Raw genomic sequence first — 17,562 nt, 5'->3', positions numbered from 1 at the left:
AAGGCAGCTGATTGGAAGGGGCACACTCTTCACGTGCCCATCACGCTCAATACCCTTCCTCCTCCAGAAGTCCTCTAAGTTGCACTCAGCCAACCTGTGCGCGCCAGACAGTGTTCAGGGCTGCCCCCCAAGTGGCTTAGAAATGACTTTCACAGCCACTCACAGAAATCAGGTAAAAAAAAAAACTGTCCCCATTTGCCCAGGACTGAAGGATATCCTGGGACACAGGACTTTCAGTGCTAAATCCAGGAATGTCCTGGGCACACGGGGGTGGCTTCTCACCTACACAGCAGCCAGGAGCACTGGGGGATCCTGCCAGAAAGCTGGGCCTTCTCGGTGTGCCCAGGGAGCTACACCACCCCTCCTCAGTCCAAGGGTGGCAGGAGCGACCCCTCCTGTGGCACTGATTCGCTCAGCCCTTTGCAATGCAGGGGAGGGGGTGTCCTGTGTCAAATGCCCCCGGAAGCCAGGAAGGATCAGGTAGGCTGGTGACCTCCACTGAGCTCCCTGTCGTTAGGGCTCCCTGCCTGCGCATCTCCACTTCTGGGCCTTTCTATACTCGGCAAATATTTGTTCAGCCTCTCTCCACACTACGCCAATCTTCCCAGGACTGCCTGCCTAGAATCAGAGTGCCCAGGTGCCCGTGGACGGGGCCAGGTTTCTGCACATTCTCCATTCCCCACAGGCCACCTGCTGTGGACTTGCCCTGAAGGTTGACGGGGGGACGGGGAGAAGGAAGCAGAAGGGAGAGTTCTGGGCAGTGTTGTCTGGACCCTGCTCTTCTCTGAGCCAGCACTGTTTCTATCTATGGGCCATATTGGCTGGCTGAAGAGCATATATTTGCACTTAGAAATTTGTAATGCTTTTTATAACCAACCCCTGTGCTAACTGGGGTATTGAGTTATTCATGAGTTATGATTTGAATGATGAAATTACTAAAGAGACACCTGGATCATGTCAAGCAAAGATGTGTGGGTTATGTCTCAAGTCCATGGGGCAAGCTTGGCATCTGTTGGTCTGAACACCTTGGGAGGGGTTGCCAGGTGACAGCCCTCACAGAGAGGGTTGATGCACCTTCTAACCCCCAAGCAGGGTGGAAACAGCAGAAGATGCTCAAACTTGAGGATGATTTTTTATTCTTGCAATCAACTCCAAAAGATACCCCAATTTTTTAATGAAATTAAGATCTGGCCTTGTGGGGCTTTACTTGGGATGTAGGTGCCTTTGGGTAGGACAGGGTGGTCTGGAAGTTTAGTTGGGAGTGGTGGTAGAGATGGGACTGGGTTGGTTCAAACTCCTCCTCTTTTTTCTCTAATCTCTCATCCCTTCAAGGGGATGGGAAACTGGTTCTAAATCCTGAAGTGGAGAGTGAAAAAATGAACATGGGAACAAGAAAGCATTTGTGGAGGCAACTTCTGAGGTAAATTCTCTCTATAGGAAGGGTTGACCTTGCCTCTCTGAGAAGAGGTGAGGAGACCAGGGTTTTTTCACAATCCACACTCATCCATGGGCCCTTTCTGTCCCTAATAGAAATCATTCTGCCACATCTGACTTAATTTCACCCTCTTTTTCCCCATTCACTCTTTAAACTGGTAGAGGACTATTGGGGGAATTTCCAATTCTGGTTGTTTTTAGAACAGAATGGGAGCAAACCAAAGATGTCAGCTAGGTTCCTCTGCTCTTAAGAGATAGGGAAAAAAACTTCAGCATCTCCCATCCCCACTGATTGTACAAGTGACAAGCCCTGGGGTCCCCAGGGGCATACATTCTGCCTACCCTCTGACCTTGGACGCTGAACTCCTGTCTCTATGCATCTTAACACCTCTGTATTCAGGGACCCAGATGTGAAAATCACTCCTGCTTTAATTTTTAAAGATACACACACACACACACACACACACACAGTCACACACACAGTCACACAAAGCCCTTGGCATGTGGTAGACTTAATTTTGAAGGAGGAAGATTTGACATCATAATAACTCAACAACTTCACATGGAGCAACAGCAGCTTCATCTTAGAGCTTCTCTACCCTTAAAATGTCATTTCTTACTCCCAGCCCACTCACTGTCTTGCTAGCTCCTTCTCCTTCCTCTGGGATAACATTAGTTTCCATCTGTCCCTTCCCCCATTCCTCCCCATCTTAACCTTGGACTGCCAAGATGTCAATTATCCTTACATTGATATACAAATTTAATGAAATTCCTATCAAAATCCCAGCAAGAATTTTTGTAGATATATATAAGATTATTCTAAATTTTGTATCAAAAGGCAGAAGAATTGGAATAGCTAAAACAATGTTGAAAAGGAAGAATAATGTGGAAGAAATCATTCTACCCAAGTTTAAGATAGCTACAATAAGAAGGACAAGCACGCAACCCGGGAAGTACCCTCATCTTGCAAGCCTGATGCTCCCACTCCCTCACAGCTGACACACAGCCTAGGAAATGCTCTCCTTTGCTCAAGGTAGGGACTATCCTGTCACAAGTGCCCAGCCCTGGAAGAGCAATTTATCCCTGCAGGCTGGAGACTCCCTTCTCCCAAATAGAAGCAGCAGGCAACCCAGTCTGTCCTCTCAAGCAGCACCAGAAAGACCAGTGGTAACCTCACTAGCACTAGATAAACTAAGTAGACCACAATAACTCTGAAAATTAAATTTTCATTGAAACTACAGCTCATAAAAGTAAGCCAAGACCTTTGAGCTAAACCTAAACAGGGTGACCGAGTACTGAAATTAAAAATTTGTATAAAACCCAGGGTCTCCTAACATAATAGCCAAAACATACAGGATAGAATAAAAAAAAAAAATCACCCATCATACTAAGAGTCAGGGAAATCACAATTTGAATGAGGAAAGACAATCAACTGATGCCCACAATAAGATAAATTATCTTAAAGCGTTAGTTGCTTAATTTTATCTTAAAATTATTTAAAGCGTTAGTTGCTTCAATAAACAATTATAAATTATCTTGAAACAAATGAAAAATAGAAAATTTCAGCCAATAAATAGACACTATAACAAAGAAGCAAACAGAAATTATAGAACTGAAAAATAATAATAACAGAACTTTTTTTAAAAAAAACCTTACTGGATAGGCAAAATAGTAGAATGGAGATGAGAGAGGAAAGAATCAGTGAACTTGAGGACAGAATAATAGAATTTACTCAGTCTGAACAACAGATAGAAAAAAGACTAAAGAAAATAAATAAATAAATAAACAGAGCTTCAGGGATCTATGTGAAAATGACAGAAGACTCAACATTCATACAATTGTCATCCAAGAAGCAGAAGAGGAGGGGAAATGCTGAAAAAGTTCTCAAAGAAATAATGGCTGAAATCCCAAATTTGGCAAAAGCCCACAGATCAAAAAAGCTGAATGAACACCAAAGGATAAATTCAAAAGAAATCCATGCCAAGATACATCATAATTAAATTTGTGAAAACTAAAGACGAGGGGAGAATCTTGAAATTGGCAAATAGAAATGACACATTAACTGTAAGGGAACACCAACTTGAATAACAAATTTCTCATCTGAAACCATTGAGAGCAGAAGGAAGTGGCATAATATTTTTCAGATGCAAAAATAAGACAACTATCAACTGTGAATTCTACATTGGGTAAAACTATCCTTCAGGAATGAAGGAGAAATACACATTCTCATATGAATAAAAACAGAATTTAAGGCTAGCCTTAAAGAATGGCAAAAGGAATTTGTCCAAATGGAAAGGAAATAATATAAGGAAGAATCTTGGAGCATCAGGAAGGAAAATAAAACAATAGAAAGAAAATAAATATGTGTTTATACAACAAACTATTCTCTCTTTATAAGCTTTATAAACCATATTTTATGACTGAAACAAAAATTATAACACCATCTGAAACCCAAGACAGTAATATTTAAAAGTGAGCTAGGTAAAAGGACTTAAATAGACTTAAATAGAATTAATCCATGCTTCACTCAAAGTATTAAAATGTTGATATCAGCAGACTTTTATAAGTGGCATATATATTATAATACCTAGAGCAACCAAAAGAAATGCAAACCATAAAGAAATACAGTCAAAAACACTATACAGGGCTTCCTTGGTGGCACAGTGATTGAGAGTCTGCCTGCTGATGCAGGGGACACGGGTTCATGCCCTGGTCCAGGAAGATCCCATATGCCACGGAGTGGCTGGGCCCGTGAGCCATGGCCGCTGAGCCTGCGCGTCCGGAGCCTGTGCTCCACAACGGAAGAGGCCAAAACAGTGAGAGGCCCACGTACCGAAAAAAAAAAAAAAAAAAAAAAACACTATACATAAATCGAGATGGAATTCTTTTAAAATCTCCAAGTCCCTACAGGAAGGCAGCAAAAGAGAAACAAAGAAATGAGAAACAGATTAAACAAACAGAAAACAAATAATAAAATGGCAGACTTACACCTCAACATATCAATAATTACCTTTAATGTAAATGATCTAAATACACCAATTAAAAGACAGAGCTTGGAATGAAAAAAGAAAACCCAACTAAATATTGTTTACAAGGTGCTGACTTCAAATTCAATGACATAATTAGACTGAATGTAAAATGATTGAAAAAGTAAAATACTACACAAACATTAATTTTTTTGAGATTAATAATTTATTTAGCTTTTGGCTGTGTGTTAAGCACTTTATATCCATTTTATCATTATGAAACAAGTATTAGCATCATATCCCACAATATAAATAAGAAAACTGAAATTCTGGGAGGTTTATTAACTTGCTCCAAATCACAGAACTAGGGAGGGATGGGTCTGGGAATTGAACCAAAACCACCATCTGACATCAAAACTACTATTGGATGTTAAGGAGAAAACAGCACATCACAGATTCACGTATATAGAGACAACTGGTGATGTACATTTCAGTATGGGTAAAGGAAATTTTCCACCTTCTCAACTCTTTTTCACATGAACCAAATCTGAAGAATATGGAAAATTTCAGAAAACACTTATTCACTCAGCACATCACTGAGCAGGAGAACATTTCTGAGAGAAGAAAGAATAATTGTTAATAATGACCTACTAAAATAAAAAGTATTTTTCTAGAGGCAGTTCCCTGAGCTGACACAGGATTGAGTGGCTCTGATTCCACAGCTTGAGTGAAATCATCAAATCAGGTTCTCTGCCTAGACGAGGATGAGGTTTTGTGGCAGTAGTGGCTATCTATCACCATGGAAACCATGCCAGCCACTTGCCCTTAATGGTGGCCTCTGCAGAATGCTCCTGAGGTTTTCTTTGCTTCCTCTCCCTACTCGCCACCTCCCACCCCCAATTAATAAATCCCCTGCTGAATCCCTCTATGTTCTGTTTCTTGGGGTCACTCTTCAAAAGGAAACAAGGTTGTTCCACTGTTGGCAGAAGGCCACTTCTGTTGTCCTTAGACAAGTTACTTAGCCTCTCCAGGTATCAATTTCCTCATTTGTGAAAGAATAACCCACTTCTTTGGATTGTTGTGGGGGATACATTCATTTTATACATAAGTACATTGTGTGTGTGTGTGTGTGTGAGCCTAGGATGATACATTCATTTTATACATAAGTACATTGTGTGTGTGTGTGTGTGAGCCGAGGACAAAACATTTCTGAATACATTCAGATACCTTTCCTACACCTCACCCTGACATATACACACTACCATGTGTAAAATAGATAGCTAGTGTGAAGCTGCTGTATAGCACAGGGAGCTCAGCTCTGTGCTCTCTGATGATCTAGAGGGGTGGGATGGGGGTTGTGGGAGGGAGGCTCAAGAGGGAGGGGTTATATACCCTATATGCTACACAAACATTAATTTTTTAAGAAGCAGGAGTGGTTATATTAACATCAGATAAAGTACACTTTAGAGTAAAGAAAATTATTAGAAAAAAAAGACATTACATAATAATTAAAGGATCAGTATACCAGAAGCAATAATAACCTTAAATGTGTATGCACCAAACAACAAAGCTTCAAATTCCATAAAGCAAAAATGTATAGAACTGAAAAGAGAAATAAACAAGTCTACGATGATAGTTGGGGACTTAAAAAAAAACCCTCTCAGCAACTATTAGAACTACTAGAGAGAAAATCAACAAAGATATAGAAGATCTGAACAACCCAATCACTCAACAAGTTCTGTTTGAGATGTATAAAATCCTCCACTCAAAAAACAGCAAAATACACATACTTTTCACCAAAAAGGCCATACCCTAGGCCATGAAACAAACTTCAACAAATTTAAAAGAATTGAAATCATACAGAATATGTTCTCTAACCATAATGGAATCAAAGCAGAAATCAGTAACAAAAGACAATAGAAAAAAGTCTAAGCACTTGGTAAATAAACAATACACTTCTAAATAATCCAAGGGTCAAAGGGAAAACCTTAAGGAAATAAAAAATAGGACTGAATGCAAATAAAAATATGATGTATCCAAATATGTAGGATGCAGCTAAAGCAGTGCTGAGAGGGAAAATTATACCACTAAAGAATACACTAGAAAAGAAGACAGGCCTCAAATCAACAATCTAAATTCCTATTCAAGAAACTAGAAAAAGAAGAGCAAAAAATACCCAAAGCAAGAAGAAGGAAAGAAATAATAAAGAGAAAAGTAGAGAAAGAGTGGCCAAGATGGCGGAGTAGGAAGACCCTGAGCTCACCTCCTCCCACAGGTACACCAAAATTACAACTCTTTACAGAGCAACTATTGATGAGGAAAAATGGAAAACTAGAAGAAAAGATCTTCTACAACTAAATATATAAAGAAGGAACCAGAATGAGATGGGCAAGAGGGGCAGAGACATGGTATAGTCAAGACCAATAGCCCTGGGTGGGTCACCCAAAAAAGTGAGGATAATTACAGTTGCAGAGGTTCTCTCCCAAGGAGTGAGTGGTCAAGCTCAATATCAGGCTCCCCAGCCCAGGGATCCTGCACTGGGAAGACAAGACCCCACTCTTAAAGAGCACACACAAAATCTCACAACCTCTAGGACCCAGGGTAGAAGGGGTAATTTGAAAGGAGCCAGGGTAAGCCTCACCTGCTGATCTTAGCCTTCCAGAGAGGCAGAAGGCAACTGGGGCTCACCCTGGGGACAGAGACACTGGCAACAATCATTTTGGGGAGCTTGTTCTGCCACATGGGCACTGGTGCTGGCAAGTACCACTTTGGAATCCTCCTTCTGGCTTATTAGCACTGGAACCTGGCCCCACCCAACAGCCTTTTGGCACCAGAACTGGGACACCTCATGCCAAGCAATTAGCCAGGCAGAGACACAGATCCACCCACCAGCAGGCTGGCTGCCTTAGAAGCTCCTGAGCCCCCAGCTGCCCCAGGATCTCACCATCTACTATATATAAAATAGATAAACAACAAGGTCCTACTGTATAGCACAGGGAACTATATTCAATATCTTGTAATAAAATATAATGGAAAATATGAAAAAGAATATAAATAGATATGTAGATGTAGATAGACAAAGATATATATCTGAATCACTTTGCTGTATACCAGAAACTAACACAACATTGTAAATTAACTATACTTCAATTTAAAAAAAAAAAAAGATAAGATCCCAGAAGAAAAGTGTACTGGCACTAGCCCCAGGAGCTGGCCCTGTCCACCACAGGGCCCAGAATTCAGCTCCAAAAATCAGTGCCTCAGCATAAGCCCCAGGATCCAGCCCCATTCACCAGCAGGACAACCCCAGATTTGGGGCACCCTGGATCCCACAGCCAGCTGGGTCAAGAACCAGCCCAACCCATCAGCAGGCCAAGACTAGATCCAGGACCTCTGATCCTGTAACCATGCACTGCAGAACCAGTCTCAACCCACCAGTGGGCCATCACTAGCCCCAGGACCTGCTGGGGTTCTGTAGTCAGCTGCCTAGTGACACAGCCCTAATAACCAGAGGCCAGCAGCCTCCACACAAGGTGGGGCCTGCAACCAACCAGACCAGGGGCCAGCTATGCCTACAGATTACCGACAGTAGTCAACCTACCACAACAGAAGGACCCATGTAGCACACATAGGGTCACCATAGAGCATATAGCTCTGATGACCAGAGAGGAGTCTGCTGCTGGGATGCATATGGTGTCTCCTACAAAAGGTCACTACTCTAATGTCAGAAAACATAACCAACCTAACAAATACATAGAAATAAAAGCATCAAATGAGGCAAAAGGAGGCAACAGAGGAATATGTTCTAAATGAAGGAATAAGATAAAACTCCAGAACAACCCTCCTACACTGTTGGTGGGACAGTAAATTGGTGCACCCACTATAAAGAACAGTATGGAGGTTCCTTAAAAAAACTAAAAATAGAGTTACCATATGATCGAGCAATCCCACTCCTGGGCATGTATCTGGAGAAAAACTCTAATTAGAAAAGATACATCACCCCAATATTCATAGCAGCACTATTTACAATAGCCAAAACATGGAAGCAACCTAAATAAATGGATAAAGAAGATGTGGAATATATATATATACACAGTGGAATACTACTCAGGCATAAAATAAAAATGAAATAATGCCATTTGCATCAACATGAATGGACCTAGAGATTATCATATTAAGTGAAATAAGTCAGACAAAGACAAATATCATATGATATCACTTATATGTTGAATCTAAAGTATGATACAAATGAACTTATTTACAAAACAGAAACACACTCACAGACATAGAAAACAAACTTATGGTTACCAAAGGGGAAAAATGGGGGTAGGGATAAATTAGGAGTTTGGGATTAGCAGACACAAACTACTATATATAAAATAGATAAACAACAAGGTCCTACTGTATAGCACAGGGAACAATATTCAATACCTTGTAATAAAATATAATGGAAAATATGAAAAAGAATATAAATAGATATGTAGATAGACAAAGATATATATCTGAATCACTTTGCTGTATACCAGAAACTAACACAACATTGTAAATTAACTATACTTCAATTTAAAAAAAAAAAAAAGATAAGACCCCAGAAGGAAAACTAAGTGAAGTGGAGATAGGCTATCTGCAGGATAAAGAGTTCAAGGTACTGATCATAAAGATATTCAAAGAACTTGAGAGAAGATTGGATTAACAGTGAGAGTTAGAAATTTTAAAAGAGTTACAAAATATAAAGAACCAAGCAGAGATGAAGTACTGTATACAATCACTGAAATGAAAAACAGACTAGAAGGAGTCAACAGTAGACTAGATGATACAGAGGAACAGAACAGCAAGCTGGAAGGCAGAGTAGTGGAAATCACTGAAGCTGCACAGAAAAAAATATTTTTTAATAAAAAGAAATGAGGACAGTTTAAAAGACCTCTGGGATAACATCAAGCCTATTAACATTAACATTGTGGGAGTCCCAGAAGAAGAAAAGAGAGAGAAGGGGCAGAGAACATTTTGAGGAAATAATAGCTGAAAACATCCCTAAACTGGGAAAGGAAAAAGACATCCATGTCCAGGAAGTATAGAGAGTACCAAACAGGATCAACCCAAAGAGGACCACACCAAGACACATTGTAATTAACATGGAAAAAATTAAAGCTAAATAGAGAATGTTAATAGCAGCAATGAAAAAGCAACAAGTTCCATACAAAGGAAATCCCATAAGGCTTACAGCTGACATCTCAGCAGAAACTCTGTAGGCCAGAGAGAGTGGCACAATAAAGTGAGGAAAGGGAAAAACCTACAACCAAGAATACTCTACCCAGCAAGGCTTTCAATCAGATTTGATGGAGAGATCAAAAGTTTTAGAGAGAGGGCTTCCCTGGTGGCGCAGTGGTTGAGAGTCCGCCTGCAGATGCAGGGGACACGGGTTCATAACCCGGTCTGGGAGGATCCCACATACAGTGGAGCGGCTGGACCCGTGAGCCATGGCCACTGAACCTGCGCGTCTGGAGCCTGTGCTCCACAACAGGAGAGGCCACAACAGTGAGAGGCCCGCGTACCACAAAAAAAAAAAAAAAAGTTTTAGAGAGAAGCAAAAGCTCAAAGAGCTCAGTACCACCCAATCAGCTTTACAAGAATTGTTAAAGGGGCTTCTCTAAGTGAAAAAGAAAAGAAACATGAAAATTATGACAGGAAAAATCTCATTGGTAAAGGCAAACATATAGTTAAGGTAGGAAATCAACCACATATATGGCTAGTAGGAAGGTTAAAAACAAAAGTAGTAAAATCATCTATATCAGCAATAAGCAGTTAAGGGATGCACAAAACAAAAGGATGCAAAATATAATATCAAAAACAGTAAATGTGGGAGGAGAGAGTAAAAATGCAGGGGTGAATGCATTTGAACTTTAAAGATCAGCAACATAAAATAATCCTAGATAGGTAGATAGATAGATAGATGTAAGCCTCACAGTAACCACAAACCAAAAAATCTATAATTGTTACACACACAGAAAAGAGAAAGGAATACAAACATAACACTAAAAATAGTCAGCAGATTACAAGGGAAGACAACAAAAGATAAAGAAAAGAACAAAAAAGAACTACAAAAACAACCAGAAAACAATGAACAAAATGTCGATAAATACATACCTAACAATAATTACTTTAAATTTAAATAACCAAATGCTCCAATCAAAAGGCATGGAGTGGCTGAATGGATACAAAAACAAGACCATATATATACTGCCTACAAGAGACTCACTTCAGGTCTAAAGACATGCACACACGCACACTGAAAGTGAAGGAATGGAAAAAGGTATTCCATGCAAATAGAAATGAAAAGAAAGCCAGGGTAGCAATACTTATATCAGACAAAATAGACTTTAAAAGAAAGATTGTAACAAAAGACAAAGTAGGACATTACATAATGATTAAGGGATCAATCCCAGAAGGAAATATAAATATATAAACTGTAAATATATATGCCCCCAACATAGGAGCACCTCAATATACAAGGCAAATGTTATCAGGCACAAAGGAAGAAATCAACAGTAACACATAATAGTAGGGGACTTTAACACCCCACTTACATGAATGGACACATCATTCAGACAGAAAATCAGTAGAGAAACAGGGACCTTAAATGACACATTAGATCAGTTCTAACTAATAGATATGTATAGAACATTCCATCCCAAGTAGCAGAATACACATTCTTTTCAAGTGCATGTGGAACATTCTCCAGGATAGATCACAGTCTAAGCCACAGTAAAACAAGTCTCAGTAAATTTAAGAAAACTGAAAAATCAAATCAAGCATCATTTCTGACCACAATGCTATGAGAATATAAATCATCTGTAAGAAAAAAACTGCAAAAAATGCAAACACATGGAAGCTAAACAATATGCTACTAAACGGCCAATGGATCACTGAGGGAATCAAAGAGGAATTTTTTAAAAATACCTGGAGAGAAATGAAAATAAAAAGTCAGTAATCCAAAATCTATGGGATGCAGCAAAAGCAATTCTAAGAGGGAAGTTTACAGTGATACAAGCCTCCCTCAAAAAGTAAGAAAAATCTCAAATAAACAACCTAGTCTTACACTTAAAGGAACCAGAAAAACAAGAACAAGCATAACCCAAAGTTATCAGAAGGAAAGAAATCCTAAAGATCAGAGCTGAAATAAATGAAATAGAGACTAAAGAAACAATGAAAATTATCAATGAAACTAAGAGCTGGTCCTCTGAAAAGATAAACAAAATTGATAAACCTTTAGCCAGACTCATCAAGAAAAAAAAGAGAAAGGTCCCAAATCAAAAAAAAAATCAAAAATGAAAAGAAGTTTACAAAGAATCATAATAGATTACTACATACAAATATATGCCAATAAAGTGGACAACCTAGAAGAAATGGACAAATTCCTAGCCATGTACAATCTTCCAAATCTGAACCAGGAAGAGAGTATGAACAGACAAATTACAAGGCATGAAGTTGAATCAGTAATAAAACAACTCCCAGAAGACAAAAGTCCAGGACCAGATGACTTCACAGGTGAATTCTACCAAACATTTAAAGAAGAGTCAACACCTATCCTTCTCAAACTATTCCAAAAAATCACAGAGGAAGGAATGCTTCTGAACTCATTCTGCAACACCAGCATCGCTGTGATACCAAAATCAGACAAAGATATCACAAAAAAAGAAAATTACAGGCCAATATCACTGATAACATAGATGCAAAAATCCTCAACAAAATATTAGCAAATCAAATCAATAACACAGCTAACAGGATCATACACCATGATAAAGTGGCATAAGGATGGTTCAGTATCCACAAATCAATCAATGTGATAAATCACATCAACAAATTGAAAATAAAAATCATGTGATCATCTCAGTAGATGCAGAAAAACTTTTGCCAAAATTCAGCATTCATTTATGATAAAAACTCTCCACAAAGTAGGTATAGAGGGAACATATATCAACATAATAAAGGCCATATATGATAAGCCCACAGCTAATATCACCCTCAATGGTGAAAGGCTGCAAACATTTCGTCTAAGATCAGGAAAAAGACAAGGATGCCCACTCTGGCCACTTTTATTCAATATATTATTGGACTTTCTAGCCACAGCAATCAGACAATAAAAAGAATAAAAGGAAACCAGATTGGAAAGGAAGAAGTAAAACTGTCACTGGTTGCAGATGACATGATAGTATACATAGAAAATTCTCAGGATGCCACCAAAAAACTATTACAGCTCATCAATGAATTCTGTAAAGTTGGAGGATAAAAAATTAATATATAGAAACCTGTTGCATTTCTATACACTAACAACAAACTATCAGAAAAAGAAATTAAGAAACAGTCCCTTTTACTATCACATCACAAAGAATAAAATACCTAGGAATAAATCTAAGTAAGGAGGTAAAAGACCTGTACTCAGAAAACTATAAGACACTGATGAAGGGAATTGAAGACAACACAAACAGATGGCAAGATGTACTGTGTTCATGATTTGAAAGAATTAATATTGTTAAAATGACCATACTACCCAAGGCAATCTACAGAGTCCATGCAATTTCTATCAATGTACCAGTGGCATTTTTTTTTTCTTTTTTTTTTTTTTAACATCTTTATTGGAGTAGAATTGCTTTACAATGCTGTGTTAGTTTCTGTTGTATGACAAACTGAATCAGCTATACGTATACATACATCCCCATATCCCCTCCCTCTTGCGTCTCCCTGTCCCACCCTCCCTATCCCACCCTTCTAGGTGGTCACAGAGCACCAAGCTGATCTCCCTGTGCTATGTGGCTGCTTCTCACTAGCTATCTATTTTACATTTGGTTAATAGTTCTAGTTAACAGAACTAGAACAAATAATTCTAAAATTTGTGTGAAAAACAAAAGACCCCCAATAGCCAAAACAATCTTGAGAAAGCAAAACAAAGATGGAGGTATCATGCGCCTCGATTTCAAACTATACTACAAAGCTACAGTCATCAAAACAATGTGGTCCTGGCACAAAAGCAGACACAAAATTCAATGGTACAGAATAGAAAAACAGGAAATGAACCAACACTTATATGGTCAATGAATCTATGACAAAGGATGCAAGAATATACAATGGGGAAAAGACAGCCTTTTCAATAAATGGCATAAGGAAAACTGGGCAGGTACACATAAAAGAATCAAACTGGGCTACTTTCTCACACCATGCACAAAAATAAATTCAAAATGGGTTAAAGACTTAAATATAAAACCTGAAACCATAAAACTTCTGGAAGAAAACATAGACAGTATGCTCTTTGACATGACTCTTAGTAATAGTCTTTTGGATATGTCTCCTCAGGCAAGGGAAACTAAAGCAAAAATAAACCAATGGGACTAGATCAAACTAAAAACCTTTTGCACAGTGAAGGAAACCGTCAACACAATTAAAAGCCCAGGGACTTCCCTGGTGGTAAAGTGGGTAAGACTCTGTGCTCCCAATGCAGGGGGCCTGGGTTCGATCCCTGGTCAGACAACTAGATCCCACACGCATGCCGCAACTAAGAGTTTGCATGCTGTAACTAAGGAGCCCACCTGCCACAACTAAGACCCCATGCAACCAAATAAATAAATATTTTTTAAAAAATTAAAAGGCCATCTACTAAATGGGGAAGATATTTGTAAATGATATATCTTATAAGGGGTTAATACCCAAAATATACAAAGAACTCAAAGAGCTCAATTCAAAACAAACAAACAAACAAAACAAAAACAAAATGAATAAAAAATGGGTAGAGGACCTGAATAGGCATTTTTCCAAAGAAGACATACTGATGGCCAACAGGAACATGAAAAGATGCTCAACATCACTAATCATCCAGGAGATGCAAATCAAAACCACAATGATATATTACCTCACACCTCTCAGAATGACTGTTATTAAGAACACAACAAATAAAAAGGTTTAGTGAGGATGTAGAGGAAAGGGAACCCCCATACATTGTTTGTGGAAATATAAATTTGTGCAGCCACTGTTGAACACAGCATGGAGATTCCTCAAAAAATTAAAAATAGAACTACCATATGATCCAGCATTTCCACTCCTGGGTATTTATGTGAGGAAAACAAAAACACTAAATAGAAAAGATATATGCACCCCAATGGTCATTGTAGCATTATTTACAAGAGCCAAGATACAGAAGCAACCCAAGTTCCCATCAATGGAGGAATGAATAAAGAAGATGTGTTTTATATATACATATATATACACATATATATTATATATACAATATTATGTATGCATATATAATGGAATATTACTCAGCCATAAATAAGAATGAAATCTTGCATTTGCAACAACATGGATGGACCTAGAGGGTATTATGCTAAGTGAAGTAAGTCAGACAAAGACAAATACTGTATATTTTCACTTATATATAGAATCTAAAAACAAAACAAATGCACAAACAAAACAAAACAGAAACAGAATTATAGATACAGAGAAGAAACAGGTGACTGCCAGAGGGGAGGGAAGTAAGGGGAGGAAAGAAATAGATGAGGGAGATTAAGAGGTACAAACTTCCATTTGCAAAATAAAGATCATGGGTATAAAATGTAAAGTGTGGGGAATATAGTCAATAACTTTGTAGTATCTTTTTATAATGACATAGTGCAACTAGACTTACTGTGACGATCATTTTGAAATGTATAAAAACACCAAATCACTATATTGTTTAAACAGGAACTAACATAGTGTTGTAAATCAGTTATACTTCAAAACCAACCAAACAAACAAACTCATATTAAAAGACATCAGATATGTGGTTACCAGAGGCAGGGGATTGGGGGAGGGGGAATTGACGAAGGCAGTCAAAAGGTACAAACTTCCAATTCCAAGATAAATAAGTATTAGGGATGCAACGTACAACATGATTAATATAATTAACACTGTTGTATGTTATATAGGGAAGTTAAGAGAGTAAATCATAAGACTTCCATTATAAGAAAAAATTGTTTTTCTATTTCTTTAATTTTCTGTCTATATGAGACGGTGGATGTTCACTAAACTTATTGTAATAGTCACTTCCTGTTTTATATAAGTCAAATTATTATTTTGTACACCTTAAACTTATACAGTGCTGTATGTCAATTATCCCTCAATAAAATTAGAAGAAAGAAGTATTAAAAAAAATCTTTAAAATATGAGGAAAGTAGAAATCAATGAAATTGAAACAGGAAAATAATAAAGAAAATCAATGAAACCAAAAGCCTCTTCTTTGAAAAAATCAATAAAATAGATAAACTTCTATAAAAACTTACAAAAATAAAAAGAGAGAAGTCACAAATCACCAATACTGGCGATGAAACAGCAGATAGCACTACAAATCCTGAAGCCATTATAAAGATAATAAGGGAATGCTATAAATAACTTTACACCCACAAATTCAACAACTTGGAAAAAATGGACCAATTCCTCAAATCATAAACTACTAAAACTCAACTAAAATGAAGTTGATCATCTAAAATAGTCTTATAACCATTAAAGAAATTGAATTCACTATTTCTTCCAGAACAGAAATGTCCAGGCCCAGATGGTTTCACTTGAAAACTCTACCAAACAGTTAAAGATGGATCAAATAATTAAGAAAAAGTTAATAGGAATATACATATCAATAATAACCTTGAATGTAAATGAATTAAATGCCCCAACCAAAAGACACAGGCTCCCTGAATGGATACAAAAACAAGACCAATCTATATGCTGTCTACAAGAGACCCACTTCAGACCTAGAGACGCATACAAACTGAAAGTGAAGGGATGGAAAAAGACATTCCATGCAAATGGAAATCAAAAGAAAGCTGGAGTAGAAATACTCGTATCAGATAAAATAGACTTTAAAATAAAGACTGTTACAAGAGATAAGGATGGACACTAGATAATGATCAAAGGATCAATTGAAGAAGAAGATATAACAATTATAAATGTTTATACACCCAACATAGGAGCACCTCAATACATAAGGCAAATGCTAACAACCATGAAAGGAGAAATCGACAGTAACACAAAAATAGTAGGGGACTTTAACACCCCACTTACATGAAGGGACAGATCATCCAAACAGAAAATAAATAAGGAAACACAAGCTTTAAATGACACAATAGACCAGATAGATCTAATTGATATTTATAGAAAATTCCACCCAAAAATGGCAGAATACATTTTCTTCTCAAGGGCACATGGAACATTCTCCAGTATAGATCACAACTTGGATCACAAATCAAGTCTTGGAAAATTTTTAAAAATTGAAATCGTATCAAGCATCTTTTCCGACCACAATGCTATGAGATTGGAAATCAATTACAGAGAAAAAAACTGCAAAAAACACAAATACATGGAGGCTAAACAGTGTGCTACTAAATAACCAAGAGATCACTGAAGAAATCAAAGAAGAAATTAAAAAATGCATAGAAACAAATGACAACGAAAACGCAATGACACAAAACTTATGGGTTGCAGCGAAAGCAGTTCTAAGAGGGAAGTTTATAGCAATTCAATCTCACCTCAAGAAACAAGAAAAATCTCAAATAAACAATCTAACCCTACACTTAAAACAACTAGAAAAAGAAGACCAAAGAAAACCCAAAGTCAGCTGAAGGAAAGAGATAATAAAGGTCAGAGCAAAAATAAATGAAATAGAAATGAAGAAAACAATAGCAAAGATCAATAAAACTAAAAGCTGGTTCTTTGAGAAGATAAACAAAATTGATAAACCCTTAACCAGACTCATCAATAAAAAAAATCAATAAAATTAGAAATGAAAAAGGAGAAATCACAACTGACATGGCAGAAATACAAAGGATTATAAGAGACTACTGCAAACAACTGTACGCCAATAAAATGGAGAACCATGAAGAAACGGACAAATTCTTGGAAAGGTGCAATTTTCCAAGATTGAACCAGGAAGAATTAGAAAATATAAACAGACCTATCACAAGTAATGAAGTTGAAACCGTAATTAAAAATCTTCCAACAAACGGAAGTCCAGGACCAGATGGCTTCACAGGCAAATTCTATCAAACATTTAGAGAAGAGCTAACATCAGTGCTTCTCAAACTCTTCCAAAAAATTGCAGAGGGAGAAACACTCCCAAATTCACTCTATGAAACCACCATCA

Source organism: Pseudorca crassidens, chromosome 14, assembly GCF_039906515.1.
Source record: "Pseudorca crassidens isolate mPseCra1 chromosome 14, mPseCra1.hap1, whole genome shotgun sequence".
Taxonomy (NCBI): domain Eukaryota; kingdom Metazoa; phylum Chordata; class Mammalia; order Artiodactyla; family Delphinidae; genus Pseudorca; species Pseudorca crassidens.
This window is presented reverse-complemented; position numbering follows the sequence as displayed.